Consider the following 17463-nt stretch of genomic DNA (forward strand, 5'->3'; position numbering starts at 1 on the left):
TTGGATTCGCCACCTCTGATTCCCCATATCTGATTCCCCGCCTCTGTTTCCCCGCCTCTGTTTCCCCGCCTCTGATTCCCCGCCTCTGTTTCCCCGCCTCTGATTCCCCGCCTCTGATTCCCCACCTCTGTTTCCCCGCCTCTGATTCCCCGCCTCTGATTCTCCATATCTCATTCCCCGCCTCTGAATCCCCATCTCTGATTCCCGGACTCTGATTCCCCACCTCTGATACCCGGCCTCTTATTCCCGGCATCTGATTCCGGCCTCTGATTCCCGGCCTCTGATTCCCTGCTTCTGATTCTGATTCCCTGACTCTGATTCCCCATTTCTGATTCCGCACATCTAATTCCCTGCCTCTGATTCCCCACCTCTGATTCCCCATATCTGATTCCCCGCCTCTGTTTCCCCGCCTCTGATTCCCCGCCTCTGATTCCCCGCATCTGATTCCCTGCATCTGATTCCCAGCCTCTGATTCCCTGCCTCTGATTCACAACCTCTGATTCCCCACCTCTGATTCCCCATATCTGATTCCCCGCCTCTGTTTCCCCGCCTCTGATTCCCCGCCTCTGTTTCCCCATATCTGATTCCCCGCCTCTATTTGCCCGCCTCTGATTCCCCGCCTCTGTTTCCCCATATTTGATTCCCCGCCTCTGAATCCCCAACTCTGATTCCCTGCCTCTAATTTCCCAGCTCTGATTCCCCGCCTCTGATTCCCCGTGTCTGATTTCCTGCCTCTGATTCCCCGCCCCTGTTTCCCCATATCTGATTCCCCGCCTCTGATTCCCCATATCTAAGTCCCCACCTCTGATTCCCCAACTTTGATTCCCCACCTCTGATTCCCCAGCTCTGATTCCCCGCCTCTGATACCCCGCATCTGATTCCCTGCATCTGATTCCCAGCCTCTGATTCCCTGCCTCTGATTCCCAACCTCTGATTCCCCACCTCTGATTCCCCATATCTGATTCCCCGCCTCTGTTTCCCCGCCTCTGATTCCCCGCCTCTGTTTCCCCATATCTGATTCCCCGCCTCTATTTGCCCGCCTCTGATTCCCCTCCTCTGTTTCCCCATATCTGATTCCCCGCCTCTGAATCCCCAACTCTGATTCCCTGCCTCTAATTTCCCAGCTCTGATTCCCCGCCTCTGATACCCCGTGTCTGATTTCCTGCCTCTGATTCCCCGCCTCTGATTACCCATGTCTGATTCACCGCCTCTGATTCCCCACCTCTGATTCCCCATCTCTGATTCCGCACATCCGATTCCCTGCCTCTGATTCCCCGCCTCTGATTCACTGCCTCTGCTTCCCCAGCTCTGATTCCCCGCCTCTGATTCCCCGCGTCTTATTCCCTGCTTCCGATTCTGATTCCCTGCCTCTGATTCCCCATCTCTGATTCCGCACATCTGAATCACTGCCTCTGATTCCCCACCTCTGATTCACAATATCTGATTCCCCGCCTCTGTTTCCCGCCTCTGATTCCCCGCCTCTGTTTCCCCATATCTAAGTCCCCGCCTCTGATTCCCCAACTCTGATTCCCCACCTCTGATTCCCCAGCTCTGATTCCCCGCCTCTGATCCCCGCCTCTGATTCCCTGCATCTGATTCCCAGCCTCTGATTCCCTGCCTCTGATTCCCAACCTCTGATTCCCCACCTCTGATTCCCCATATCTGATTCCCCGCCTCTGTTTCCACGCCTCTGATTCCCCGCCTCTGTTTCCCCATATCGGATTCCCCGCCTCTATTTGCCCACCTCTGGTTCCCCACCTCTATTTCCCCATATCTGATTCCCCGCCTCTGAATCCCCAACTCTGATTCCCTGCATCTAATTCCCAGCTCTAATTCCCCGCCAATGATTCCCCGTGTCTGATTTCCTGCCTCTGATTCCCCGCCTCTGATTACCCATGTCTGATTCACCGCCTCTGATTCCCCACCTCTGATTCCCCATCTCTGATTCCGCACATCCGATTCCCTGCCTCTGATTCCCCGCCTCTGATTCACCGCCTCTGATTCCCGGACTCTGATTTCCCGCCTCTGATTCCCTGCCACTGATTCCCCGTCTCTGTTTCCCCGCCTCTGATTCCCCGCCTCTGATTCCCCATATCTCATTCCCCGCCTCTGAATCCCCATCTCTGATTCCCGGACTCTGATTCCCCACCTCTGATTCCCGGCCTCTTATTCCCGGCATCTGATTCCGGCCTCTGATTCCCGGCCTCTGATTCCCTGCTTCTGATTCTGATTCCCTGCCTTTGATTCCCCATCTCTGATTCCCCATTTCTGATTCCCCGCCTCTGTTTCCCCGCCTCTGATTCCCCGCCTCTGTTTCCCAATATCTAAGTCCCCGCCTCTGATTCCCCAACTCTGATTCCCCACCTCTGATTCCACAGCTCAGATTCCCCGCCTCTGATTCCCCGCATCTGATTCCCTGCATCTGATTCCAAGCCTCTGATTCCCTGCCTCTGATTCCCAAACTCTGATTCCCCACCTCTGATTCCTCATATCTGATTCCCCGCCTCTGTTTCCCCGCCTCTGATTCCCCGCCTCTGTTTCACCATATCTGATTCCCGGCCTCTGATTCCCCGCCTCTGATTCCCCGCCTCTGATTTCTTGCCTCTGATTCCCCATCTCCGATTCCGCACATCTGATTCCCTGCCTCTGATTCCCCGCCTCTGATTCCCCGCCTCTGATTCCCTGCCTCTGATTCCCAACCTCTGATTCCCCACCTCTGATTCCCCGTGTTTGATTCCCCGCCTCTGTTTCCCCGCCTCTGATTCCCCGCCTCTGATTCCCCAACTCTACTTCCCCGCCACTGATTCCCCAGATCTGATTCCCCACCTCTGTTTCCCCGCCTCTGATTCCCCGCCTCTGATTCTCCATATCTCATTCCCCGCCTTTGAATCCCAATCTCTGATTCCCGGACTCTGATTCCCCACCTCTGATTCCCGGCCTCTTATTCCCAGCATCTGATTCCAGGCCTCTGATTCCCCGCTTCTGATTCTGATTCCCTGCCTCTGATTCCCCATCTCTGATTCCGCACATCTGATTCCCTGCCTCTGATTCCCCATCTCTGATTCCGCACATCTGATTCCAAGCCTCTGATTCCCTGCCTCTGATTCCCAAACTCTGATTCCCCACCTCTGATTCCCCATATCTGATTCCCCGCCTCTGTTTCCCCGCCTCTGATTCCCCGCCTCTGATTCTCCATATCTCATTCCCCGCCTCTGAATCCCCATCTCTGATTCCCGGACTCTGATTCCCCACCTCTGATACCCGGCCTCTTATTCCCAGCATCTGATTCCAGGCCTCTGATTCCCGGCCTCTGATTCCCCGCTTCTGATTCTGATTCCCTGCCTCTGATTCCCCATCTCTGATTCCGCACATTTGATTCCCTGCCTCTGATTCCCCACCTCTGATTCCCCATATCTGATTCCCCGCCTCTGTTTCCCCGCCTCTGATTCCCCGCCTCTGTTTCCCCATATCTAATTCCCCACCTCTGATGCACCAACTCTGATTCCCCGACTCTGATTCCCCAGCTCTGATTCACCGCCTCTGATTCCCCGCATCCGATTCCCCATATCTGATTCCCCGCCTCTGTTTCCCCGCCTCTGATTCCCCGCCTCTGTTTCCCCATATCTGATTCCCCGCCTCTGATTCCCAACTATGATTCCCCGCCTCTGATTCCCCAGCTCTGATTCCCTGCCTCTGATTCCCCGCGTTCTATTCCCTACCTCTGATTCCCCGCCTGTGATTCCCCATCTCTGATTCACCACCTCTGATTCCCCACCTCTGATTCCCCATATCTAATTCCCCGCCTCTGTTTGCCCGCCTCTGATTCCCCGCCTCTGTTTCCCCATATCTGATTCCCCGCCTCTGAATCCCCAACTCTGATTCCCTGCCTCTGATTCCCCAGCTCTGATTCCCCGCCTTTGACTCCCCCCGTCTGATTCCCCGCCTCTGAATCCCCGTGTCTGATATCCTGCCTCTGATTCCCCGCCTCTGATTCCCCATCTCAGATTCACAGCCTCTGATTCCCCACCTCTGATTCCCCATCTCTGATTCCGCACATCCGATTCCCTGCCTCTGATTCCCCGACTCTGATTCCCCACCTCTGATTCCCCAGCTCTGATGCCCCGCCTCTGATTCCCCAACTCTGATTCCCCGCCTCTGATAACCCAGCTCTGATTCCCCGCCTCTGATTCCCCGTGTTTGATTCCCTGCCTCTGATTCCCCGCCTCTGATTCCCCATCTCTGATTCACCGCCTTTGATTCGCCACCTCTGATTCCCCATATCTGATTCCTCGCCTCTGTTTCCCCGCCTGTGATTCCCCGCCTCTGATTCCCCATATCTCACTCCCCGCCTCTGATTCCCCATCTCTGATTCCCGGACTCTGATTCCCCACCTCTGATTCCCGGCCTCTTATTCCCGGCATCTGATTCCGGCCTCTGATTCCCGGCCTCTGATTCCCTGCTTCTGATTCTGATTCCCTGCCTCTGATTCCCCATTTCTGATTCCGCACATCTAATTCCCTGCCTCAGATTCCCCACCTCTGATTCCCCATATCTGATTCCCCGCCTCTGTTTCCCCGCCTCTGATTCCCCACCTCTGTTTCCCCATATCTAAGTCCCCGCCTCTGATTCCCCAACTTTGATTCCCACCTCTGATTCCCCAGCTCTGATTCCCCGCTTCTGATTCCCCGCATCTGATTCCCTGCATCTGATTCCCAGCCTCTGATTCCCTGCCTCTGATTCACAACCTCTGATTCCCCACCTCTGACTCCCCATATCTGATTCCCCGCCTCTGTTTCCCCGCCTCTGATTCCCCGCCTCTGTTTCCCCATATCTGATTCCCCGCCTCTATTTGCCCGCCTCTGATTCCCCGCCTCTGTTTCCCCATATCTGATTCCCCGCCTCTGAATCCCCAACTCTGATTCCCTGCCTCTAATTTCCCAGCTCTGATTCCCCGCCTCTGATTCCCCGTGTCTGATTTCCTGCCTCTGATTCCCGACCTCTGATTACCCATGTCTGATTCACCGCCTCTGATTCCCCACCTCTGATTCCCCATCTCTGATTCCGCACATCCGATTCCCTGCCTCTGATTCCCAGCCTTTGATTCACTGCCTCTGATTCCCCAGCTCTGATTCCCCGCCTCTGATTCCCCGCGTCTTATTCCCTGCTTCTGATTCTGATTCCCTGCCTCTGATTCCCCATCTCTGATTCCGCACATCTGATTCCCTGCCTCTGATTCCCCACCTCTGATTCCCCATAACTGATTTCCCGCCTCTGTTTCCCCGCCTCTGATTCCCCATATCTAATTCCCCACCTCTGATGCACCAACTCTGATTCCCCGCCTCTGATTCCCCGTGTATGATTCCCTGCCTCTGATTCCCCGCCTCTGATTCCCCGTGTATGATTCCCTGCCTCTGTTTCCCCGCCTCTGATTCCCCGCCCCTGTTTCCCCATATCTGATTCCACGCCTCTGATTCCCCATATCTAAGTCCCCGCCTCTGATTCCCCAACTTTGATTCCCCACCTCTGATACCCCAGCTCTGATTCCCCGCCTCTGATTCCCCGCATCTGATTCCCCGCCTCTGTTTCCACGCCTCTGATTCCCCGCCTCTGTTTCCCCATATCGGATTCCCCGCCTCTATTTGCCCACCTCTGATTCCCCACCTCTATTTCCCCATATCTGATTCCCCGCCTCTGAATCCCCAACTCTGATTCCCTGCATCTAATTCCCCAGCTCTAATTCCCCGCCAATGATTCCCCGTGTCTGATTTCCTGCCTCTGATTCCCCGCCTCTGATTACCCATGTCTGATTCACCGCCTCTGATTCCCCAACTCTGATTCCCCATCTCTGATTCCGCACATCCGATTCCGTGCCTCTTATTCCCAGCATCTGATTCCAGGCCTCTGATTCCCGGCCTCTGATTCCCCGCTTCTGATTCTGATTCCCTGCCTCTGATTCCCCATCTCTGATTCCGCACATTTGATTCCCTGCCTCTGATTCCCCACCTCTGATTCCCCATATCTGATTCCCCGCCTCTGTTTCCCCGCCTCTGATTCCCCGCCTCTGTTTCCCCATATCTAATTCCCCACCTCTGATGCACCAACTCTGATTCCCCGACTCTGATTCCCCAGCTCTGATTCACCGCCTCTGATTCCCCGCATCCGATTCCCCATATCTGATTCCCCGCCTCTGTTGCCCCGCCTCTGATTCCCCGCCTCTGTTTCCCAATATCTGATTCCCCGCCTCTGATTCCCAACTATGATTCCCCGCCTCTGATTCCCCAGCTCTGATTCCCTGCCTCTGATTCCCCGCGTTCTATTCCCTACCTCTGATTCCCCGCCTGTGATTCCCCATCTCTGATTCACCACCTCTGATTCCCCACCTCTGATTCCCCATATCTAATTCCCCGCCTCTGTTTGCCCGCCTCTGATTCCCCGCCTCTGTTTCCCCATATCTGATTCCCCGCCTCTGAATCCCCAACTCTGATTCCCTGCCTCTGATTCCCCAGCTCTGATTCCCCGCCTTTGACTCCCCCCGTCTGATTCCCCGCCTCTGAATCCCCGTGTCTGATATCCTGCCTCTGATTCCCCGCCTCTGATTCCCCATCTCAGATTCACAGCCTCTGATTCCCCACCTCTGATTCCCCATCTCTGATTCCGCACATCCGATTCCCTGCCTCTGATTCCCCGACTCTGATTCCCCACCTCTGATTCCCCAGCTCTGATTCCCCGCCTCTGGTTCCCCAACTCTGATTCCCCGCCTCTGATAACCCAGCTCTGATTCCCCGCCTCTGATTCCCCGTGTTTGATTCCCTGCCTCTGATTCCCCGCCTCTGATTCCCCATCTCTGATTCACCGCCTTTGATTCGCCACCTCTGATTCCCCATATCTGATTCCTCGCCTCTGTTTCCCCGCCTGTGATTCCCCGCCTCTGATTCCCCATATCTCACTCCCCGCCTCTGATTCCCCATCTCTGATTCCCGGACTCTGATTCCCCACCTCTGATTCCCGGCCTCTGATTCCCTGCTCCTGATTCTGATTCCCTGCCTCTGATTCCCCATCTCTGATTCCGCACATCTAATTCCCTGCCTCTGATTCCCCACCTCTGATTCCCCATCTCTGATTCCCGGACTCTGATTCCCCACCTCTGATTCCCGGCCTCTTATTCCCGGCATCTGATTCCGGCCTCTGATTCCCGGCCTCTGATTCCCTGCTTCTGATTCTGATTCCCTGCCTCTGATTCCCCATTTCTGATTCCGCACATCTAATTCCCTGCCTCAGATTCCCCACCTCTGATTCCCCATATCTGATTCCCCGCCTCTGTTTCCCCGCCTCTGATTCCCCGCCTCTGTTTCCCCATATCTAAGTCCCCGCCTCTGATTCCCCAACTTTGATTCCCCACCTCTGATTCCCCAGCTCTGATTCCCCGCTTCTGATTCCCCGCATCTGATTCCCTGCATCTGATTCCCAGCCTCTGATTCCCTGCCTCTGATTCACAACCTCTGATTCCCCACCTCTGACTCCCCATATCTGATTCCCCGCCTCTGTTTCCCCGCCTCTGATTCCCCGCCTCTGTTTCCCCATATCTGATTCCCCGCCTCTATTTGCCCGCCTCTGATTCCCCGCCTCTGTTTCCCCATATCTGATTCCCCGCCTCTGAATCCCCAACTCTGATTCCCTGCCACTAATTTCCCAGCTCTGATTCCCCGCCTCTGATTCCCCGTGTCTGATTTCCTGCCTCTGATTCCCCACCTCTGATTACCCATGTCTGATTCACCGCCTTTGATTCCCCACCTCTGATTCCCCATCTCTGATTCCGCACATCCGATTCCCTGCCTCTGCTTCCCAGCCTTTGATTCACTGCCTCTGATTCCCCAGCTCTGATTCCCCGCCTCTGATTCCCCGCGTCTTATTCCCTGCTTCTGATTCTGATTCCCTGCCTCTGATTCCCCATCTCTGATTCCGCACATCTGATTCCCTGCCTCTGATTCCCCACCTCTGATTCCCCATAACTGATTTCCCGCCTCTGTTTCCCCGCCTCTGATTCCCCATATCTATTTCCCCACCTCTGATGCACCAACTCTGATTCCCCGCCTCTGATTCCCCGTGTATGATTCCCTGCCTCTGATTCCCCGCCTCTGATTCCCCGTGTATGATTCCCTGCCTCTGTTTCCCCGCCTCTGATTCCCCGCCCCTGTTTCCCCATATCTGATTCCACGCCTCTGATTCCCCATATCTAAGTCCCCGCCTCTGATTCCCCAACTTTGATTCCCCACCTCTGATACCCCAGCTCTGATTCCCCGCCTCTCATTCCCCGCATCTGATTCCCTGCATCTGATTCCCAGCCTCTGATTCCCTGCATCTGATTCCCAGCCTCTGATTCCCTGCCTCTGATTCCCCACCTCTGATTCCCCATATCTGATTCCCCGCCTCTGTTTCCACGCCTCTGATTCCCCGCCTCTGTTTCCCCATATCGGATTCCCCGCCTCTATTTGCCCACCTCTGGTTCCCCACCTCTATTTCCCCATATCTGATTCCCCGCCTCTGAATCCCCAACTCTGATTCCCTGCATCTAATTCCCCAGCTCTAATTCCCCGCCAATGATTCCCCGTGTCTGATTTCCTGCCTCTGATTCCCCGCCTCTGAATACCCATGTCTGATTCACCGCCTCTGATTCCCCACCTCTGATTCCCCATCTCTGATTCCGCACATCCGATTCCCTGCCTCTGATTCCCCGCCTCTGATTCACCGCCTCTGATTCCCGGCCTCTGATTTCCCGCCTCTGATTCCCTGCCACTGATACCCCGCCCCTGATTCCCCACCTCTGATTCCCCATATCTGATTCCCCGCCTCTGTTTCCCCGCCTCTGATTCCCCGCCTCTGATTCCCCATACCTCATTCCCCGCCTCTGAATCCCCATCTCTGATTCCCGGACTCTGATTCCCCACCTCTGATTCCCGGCCTCTTATTCCCGGCATCTGATTCCGGCCTCTGATTCCCGGCCTCTGATTCCCTGCTTCTGATTCTGATTCCATGCCTTTGATTCCCCATCTCTGATTCCGCACATCTGATTCCCTGCCTCTGATTCCCAACCTCTGATTCCCCATTTCTGATTCCCCGCCTCTGTTTCCCCGCCTCTGATTCCCCGCCTCTGTTTCCCAATATCTAAGTCCCCGCCTCTGATTCCCCAACTCTGATTCCCCACCTCTGATTCCACAGCTCAGATTCCCCGCCTCTGATTCCCCGCATCTGATTCCCTGCATCTGATTCCAAGCCTCTGATTCCCTGCCTCTGATTCCCAAACTCTGATTCCCCACCTCTGATTCCTCATATCTGATTCCCCGCCTCTGTTTCCCCGCCTCTGATTCCCCGCCTCTGTTTCACCATATCTGATTCCCGGCCTCTGATTCCCCGCCTCTGATTCCCCGCCTCTGATTTCTTGCCTCTGATTCCCCATCTCCGATTCCGCACATCTGATTCCCTGCCTCTGATTCCCCGCCTCTGATTCCCCGCCTCTGATTCCCTGCCTCTGATTCCCAACCTCTGATTCCCCACCTCTGATTCCCCGTGTTTGATTCCCCGCCTCTGATTCCCCAACTCTACTTCCCCACCACTGATTCCCCAGATCTGATTCCCTGCCTCTGTTTCCCCGCCTCTGATTCCCTGCCTCTGATTCCCAACCTCTGATTCCACACCTCTGATTCCCCATATCTGATTCCCCGCCTCTGTTTCCCCGCCTCTGATTCCCCGCCCCTGTTTCCCCATATCTGATTCCCCGCCTCTGATTCCCCAACTCTGATTCCCCGCCTCTGATTCCCCAGCTCTGATTCCCCGCCTCTGATTCCCCATCTCTGATTCATCGCCTTTGATTCGCCACCTCTGATTCCCCATATCTGATTCCCCACCTCTGTTTCCCCGCCTCTGATTCCCCGCCTCTGATTCTCCATATCTCATTCCCCGCCTTTGAATCCCAATCTCTGATTCCCGGACTCTGATTCCCCACCTCTGATTCCCGGCCTCTTATTCCAAGCATCTGATTCCAGGCCTCTGATTCCCCGCTTCTGATTCTGATTCCCTGCCTCTGATTCCCCATCTCTGATTCCGCACATCTGATTCCCTGCCTCTGATTCCCCACCTCTGATTCCCCATATCTGATTCCCCGCCTCTGTTTCCCCGCCTCTGATTCCCCGCCTCTGTTTCCCCATATCTAATTCCCCACCTCTGATGCACCAACTCTGATTCCCCGCCTCTGATTCCCCAGCTCTGATTCCCCGCCTCTGATTCCCCGCATCCGATTCCCCATATCTGATTCCCCGCCTCTGTTTCCCCGCCTCTGATTCCCCGCCTCTGTTTCCCCATATCTGATTCCCCGCCTCTGTTTCCCCATATCTGATTCCACGCCTCTATTTGCCCACCTCTGATTCCCCACCTCTGTTTCCCCATATCTGATTCCCCGCCTCTGAATCCCCAACTCTGATTCCCTGCATCTAATTCCCCAGCTCTGATTCCCCGCCTCTGATTCCCCGTGTCTGATTTCCTGCCTATGATTCCCCGCCTCTGATTACCCATGTCTGATTCACCGCCTCTGATTCCCCACCTCTGATTCCCCATCTCTGATTCCGCACATCCGATTCCCTGCCTCTGATTCCCCGACTCTGATTCCCCACCTCTGATTCCCCAGCTCTGATTCCCCGCCTCTGATTCCCCAACTCTGATTCCCCGCCTCTGATAACCCAGCTCTGATTCCCCGCCTCTGATTCCCCGTGTTTGATTCCCTGCCTCTCATTCCCCGCCTCTGATTCCCCATCTCTGATTCACCGCCTTGGATTCGCCACCTCTGATTCCCCATATCTGATTCCCCGCCTCTGTTTCCCCGCCTCTGTTTCCCCGCCTCTGATTCCCCGCCTCTGTTTCCCCGCCTCTGATTCCCCGCCTCTGATTCCCCACCTCTGTTTCCCCGCCTCTGATTCCCCGCCTCTGATTCTCCATATCTCATTCCCCGCCTCTGAATCCCCATCTCTGATTCCCGGACTCTGATTCCCCACCTCTGATACCCGGCCTCTTATTCCCGGCATCTGATTCCGGCCTCTGATTCCCGGCCTCTGATTCCCTGCTTCTGATTCTGATTCCCTGACTCTGATTCCCCATTTCTGATTCCGCACATCTAATTCCCTGCCTCTGATTCCCCACCTCTGATTCCCCATATCTGATTCCCCGCCTCTGTTTCCCCGCCTCTGATTCCCCGCCTCTGATTCCCCGCATCTGATTCCCTGCATCTGATTCCCAGCCTCTGATTCCCTGCCTCTGATTCACAACCTCTGATTCCCCACCTCTGATTCCCCATATCTGATTCCCCGCCTCTGTTTCCCCGCCTCTGATTCCCCGCCTCTGTTTCCCCATATCTGATTCCCCGCCTCTATTTGCCCGCCTCTGATTCCCCGCCTCTGTTTCCCCATATTTGATTCCCCGCCTCTGAATCCCCAACTCTGATTCCCTGCCTCTAATTTCCCAGCTCTGATTCCCCGCCTCTGATTCCCCGTGTCTGATTTCCTGCCTCTGATTCCCCGCCCCTGTTTCCCCATATCTGATTCCCCGCCTCTGATTCCCCATATCTAAGTCCCCGCCTCTGATTCCCCAACTTTGATTCCCCACCTCTGATTCCCCAGCTCTGATTCCCCGCCTCTGATACCCCGCATCTGATTCCCTGCATCTGATTCCCAGCCTCTGATTCCCTGCCTCTGATTCCCAACCTCTGATTCCCCACCTCTGATTCCCCATATCTGATTCCCCGCCTCTGTTTCCCCGCCTCTGATTCCCCGCCTCTGTTTCCCCATATCTGATTCCCCGCCTCTATTTGCCCGCCTCTGATTCCCCTCCTCTGTTTCCCCATATCTGATTCCCCGCCTCTGAATCCCCAACTCTGATTCCCTGCCTCTAATTTCCCAGCTCTGATTCCCCGCCTCTGATACCCCGTGTCTGATTTCCTGCCTCTGATTCCCCGCCTCTGATTACCCATGTCTGATTCACCGCCTCTGATTCCCCACCTCTGATTCCCCATCTCTGATTCCGCACATCCGATTCCCTGCCTCTGATTCCCCGCCTCTGATTCACTGCCTCTGCTTCCCCAGCTCTGATTCCCCGCCTCTGATTCCCCGCGTCTTATTCCCTGCTTCCGATTCTGATTCCCTGCCTCTGATTCCCCATCTCTGATTCCGCACATCTGAATCACTGCCTCTGATTCCCCACCTCTGATTCACAATATCTGATTCCCCGCCTCTGTTTCCCGCCTCTGATTCCCCGCCTCTGTTTCCCCATATCTAAGTCCCCGCCTCTGATTCCCCAACTCTGATTCCCCACCTCTGATTCCCCAGCTCTGATTCCCCGCCTCTGATCCCCGCCTCTGATTCCCTGCATCTGATTCCCAGCCTCTGATTCCCTGCCTCTGATTCCCAACCTCTGATTCCCCACCTCTGATTCCCCATATCTGATTCCCCGCCTCTGTTTCCACGCCTCTGATTCCCCGCCTCTGTTTCCCCATATCGGATTCCCCGCCTCTATTTGCCCACCTCTGGTTCCCCACCTCTATTTCCCCATATCTGATTCCCCGCCTCTGAATCCCCAACTCTGATTCCCTGCATCTAATTCCCAGCTCTAATTCCCCGCCAATGATTCCCCGTGTCTGATTTCCTGCCTCTGATTCCCCGCCTCTGATTACCCATGTCTGATTCACCGCCTCTGATTCCCCACCTCTGATTCCCCATCTCTGATTCCGCACATCCGATTCCCTGCCTCTGATTCCCCGCGTCTTATTCCCTGCTTCCGATTCTGATTCCCTGCCTCTGATTCCCCGCCTCTGATTACCCATGTCTGATTCACCGCCTCTGATTCCCCGCCTCTGAATCCCCAACTCTGATTCCCTGCATCTAATTCCCAGCTCTAATTCCCCGCCAATGATTCCCCGTGTCTGATTTCCTGCCTCTGATTCCCCGCCTCTGATTACCCATGTCTGATTCACCGCCTCTGATTCCCCGCCTCTGAATCCCCAACTCTGATTCCCTGCATCTAATTCCCAGCTCTAATTCCCCGCCAATGATTCCCCGTGTCTGATTTCCTGCCTCTGATTCACCGCCTCTGATTCCCGGACTCTGATTTCCCGCCTCTGATTCCCTGCCACTGATTCCCCGTCTCTGTTTCCCCGCCTCTGATTCCCCGCCTCTGATTCCCCATATCTCATTCCCCGCCTCTGAATCCCCATCTCTGATTCCCGGACTCTGATTCCCCACCTCTGATTCCCGGCCTCTTATTCCCGGCATCTGATTCCGGCCTCTGATTCCCGGCCTCTGATTCCCTGCTTCTGATTCTGATTCCCTGCCTTTGATTCCCCATCTCTGATTCCGCACATCTGATTCCCTGCCTCTGATTCCCAACCTCTGATTCCCCATTTCTGATTCCCCGCCTCTGTTTCCCCGCCTCTGATTCCCCGCCTCTGTTTCCCAATATCTAAGTCCCCGCCTCTGATTCCCCAACTCTGATTCCCCACCTCTGATTCCACAGCTCAGATTCCCCGCCTCTGATTCCCCGCATCTGATTCCCTGCATCTGATTCCAAGCCTCTGATTCCCTGCCTCTGATTCCCAAACTCTGATTCCCCACCTCTGATTCCTCATATCTGATTCCCCGCCTCTGTTTCCCCGCCTCTGATTCCCCGCCTCTGTTTCACCATATCTGATTCCCGGCCTCTGATTCCCCGCCTCTGATTCCCCGCCTCTGATTTCTTGCCTCTGATTCCCCATCTCCGATTCCGCACATCTGATTCCCTGCCTCTGATTCCCCGCCTCTGATTCCCCGCCTCTGATTCCCTGCCTCTGATTCCCAACCTCTGATTCCCCACCTCTGATTCCCCGTGTTTGATTCCCCGCCTCTGTTTCCCCGCCTCTGATTCCCCGCCTCTGATTCCCCAACTCTACTTCCCCGCCACTGATTCCCCAGATCTGATTCCCCACCTCTGTTTCCCCGCCTCTGATTCCCCGCCTCTGATTCTCCATATCTCATTCCCCGCCTTTGAATCCCAATCTCTGATTCCCGGACTCTGATTCCCCACCTCTGATTCCCGGCCTCTTATTCCCAGCATCTGATTCCAGGCCTCTGATTCCCCGCTTCTGATTCTGATTCCCTGCCTCTGATTCCCCATCTCTGATTCCGCACATCTGATTCCCTGCCTCTGATTCCCCACCTCTGATTCCCCATATCTGATTCCCCGCCTCTGTTTCCCCGCCTCTGATTCCCCTCCTCTGTTTCCCCATATCTAATTCCCCACCTCTGATGCACCAACTCTGATTCCCCGCCTCTGATTCCCCAGCTCTGATTCCCCGCCTCTGATTCCCCGCATCCGATTCCCCATATCTGATTCCCCGCCTCTGTTTCCCCTCCTCTGATTCCCCGCCTCTGTTTCCCCATATCTGATTCCCCGCCTCTGATTCCCAACTATGATTCCCCGCCTCTGATTCCCCAGCTCTGATTCCCCACCTCTGATTCCCCACCTCTGATTCCCCACCTCTGATTCACCACCTCTGATTCCCCACCTCTGATTCCCCATATCTAATTCCCCGCCTCTGTTTGCCCGCCTCTGATTCCCCGCCTCTGTTTCCCCATATCTGATTCCCCGCCTCTGAATCCCCAACTCTGATTCCCTGCCTCTGATTCCCCAGCTCTGATTCCCCGCCTTTGATTCCCCCCGTCTGATTCCCAGCCTCTTAATCCCCGTGTCTGATATCCTGCCTCTGATTCCCCGCCTCTGATTCCCCATCTCAGATTCACCGCCTCTGATTCCCCACCTCTGATTCCCCATCTCTGATTCCGCACATCCGATTCCATGCCTCTGATTCCCCGACTCTGATTCCCCACCTCTGATTCCCCAGCTCTGATTCCCCGCCTCTGATTCCCCAACTCTGATTCCCCGCCTCTGATAACCCAGCTCTGATTCCCCGCCTCTGATTCCCCGTGTTTGATTCCCTGCCTCTCATTCCCCGCCTCTGATTCCCCATCTCTGATTCACCGCCTTTGATTCGCCACCTCTGATTCCCCATATCTGATTCCTCGCCTCTGTTTCCCCGCCTGTGATTCCCCGCCTCTGATTCCCCATATCTCACTCCCCGCCTCTGATTCCCCATCTCTGATTCCTGGACTCTGATTCCCGGACTCTGATTCCCGGCCTCTTATTCCCGGCATCTGATTCCGGCCACTGATTCCCGGCCTCTGATTCCCTGCTTCTGATTCTGATTCCCTGCCTCTGATTCCCCATTTCTGATTCCGCACATCTAATTCCCTGCCTCTGATTCCCCACCTCTGATTCCCCATATCTGATTCCCCGCCTCTCTTTCCCCGCCTCTGATTCCCCACCTCTGTTTCCCCATATCTAAGTCCCCGCCTCTGATTCCCCACCTCTGATTCCCCACCTCTGATTCCCCAGCTCTGATTCCCCGCCTCTGATTCCCCGCATCTGATTCCCTGCATCTGATTCCCAGCCTCTGATTCCCTGCCTCTGATTCCCAACCTCTGATTCCCCACCTCTGATTCCCCATATCTGATTCCCCGCCTCTGTTTCCCCGCCTCTGATTCCCCGCCTCTGTTTCCCCATATCTGATTCCCCGCCTCTATTTCCCGCCTCTGATTCCCCGCCTCTGTTTCCCCATATCTGATTCCCCGCCTCTGAATCACAACTCTGATTCCCTGCCTCTAATTTCCCAGCTCTGATTCCCCGCCTCTGATTCCCCGTTTCTGATTTCCTGCCTCTGATTCCCCCCCTCTGATTACCCATGTCTGATTCCCCGCCTCTGTTTCCCCGCCTCTGATTCCACACCTCTGATTCCCCAATATCTGATTCCCCGCCTCTGTTTCCCCGCCTCTGATTCCCCGCCCCTGTTTCCCCATATCTGATTCCCCGCCTCTGAATCCCCAACTCTGATTCCCTGCCTCTAATTTCCCAGCTCTGATTCCCCGCCTCTGATTCCCCGTGTCTGAATTCCTGCCTCTGATTCCCCGCCTCTGATTACCCATGTCTGATTCACCGCCTCTGATTCCCCACCTCTGATTCCCCATCTCTGATTCCGCACATCCGATTCCCTGCCTCTGATTCACCGCCTCAGATTCACTGCCTCTGCTTCCCCAGCTCTGATTCCCCGCCTCTGATTCCCCGCGTCTTATTCCCTGCTTCTGATTCTGATTCCCTGCCTCTGATTGCCCATCTCTGATTCCGCACATCTGATTCCCTGCCTCTGATTCCCCACCTCTGATTCCCCATATCTGATTCCCCGCCTCTGTTTCCCCGCCTCTGATTCCCCGCCTCTGTTTCCCCATATCTAAGTCCCCGCCTCTGATTCCCCAACTCTGATTCCCCACCTCTGATTCCCCAGCTCTGATTCCCCGCCTCTGATCCCCGCATCTGATTCCCTGCATCTGATTCCCAGCCTCTGATTCCCTGCCTCTGATTCCCAACCTCTGATTCCCCACCTCTGATTCCCCATATCTGATTCGCCGCCTCTGTTTCCACGCCTCTGTTTCCCCGCCTCTGTTTCCCCATATCTGATTCCCCGCCTCTATTTGCCCACCTCTGATTCCCCACCTCTGTTTCCCCATATCTGATTCCCCGCCTCTGAATCCCCAACTCTGATTCCCTGCATCTAATTCCCCAGCTCTGATTCCCCGCCTCTGATTCCCCGTGTCTGATTTCCTGCCTATGATTCCCCGCCTCTGATTACCCATGTCTGATTCACCGCCTCTGATTCCCCACCTCTGATTCCCCATCTCTGATTCCGCACATCCGATTCCCTGCCTCTGATTCCCCGACTCTGATTCCCCACCTCTGATTCCCCAGCTCTGATTCCCTGCCTCTGATTCCCCAACTCTGATTCCCCGCCTCTGATAACCCAGCTCTGATTCCCCGCCTCTGATTCCCCGTGTTTGATTCCCTGCCTCTCATTCCCCGCCTCTGATTCCCCATCTCTGATTCACCGCCTTTGATTCGCCACCTCTGATTCCCCATATCTGATTCCCCGCCTCTGTTTCCCCGCCTCTGTTTCCCCGCCTCTGATTCCCCGCCTCTGTTTCCCCGCCTCTGATTCCCCGCCTCTGATTCCCCACCTCTGTTTCCCCGCCTCTGATTCCCTGCCTCTGATTCTCCATATCTCATTCCCCGCCTCTGAATCCCCATCTCTGATTCCCGGACTCTGATTCCCCACCTCTGATACCCGGCCTCTTATTCCCGGCATCTGATTCCGGCCTCTGATTCTCGGCCTCTGATTCCCTGCTTCTGATTCTGATTCCCTGCCTCTGATTCCCCATTTCTGATTCCGCACATCTAATTCCCTGCCTCTGATTCCCCACCTCTGATTCCCCATATCTGATTCCCCGCCTCTGTTTCCCCGCCTCTGATTCCCCGCCTCTGTTTCCCCATATCTAAGTCCCCGCC

Source organism: Narcine bancroftii, chromosome 2, assembly GCF_036971445.1.
Source record: "Narcine bancroftii isolate sNarBan1 chromosome 2, sNarBan1.hap1, whole genome shotgun sequence".
Taxonomy (NCBI): Eukaryota; Metazoa; Chordata; class Chondrichthyes; order Torpediniformes; family Narcinidae; genus Narcine; species Narcine bancroftii.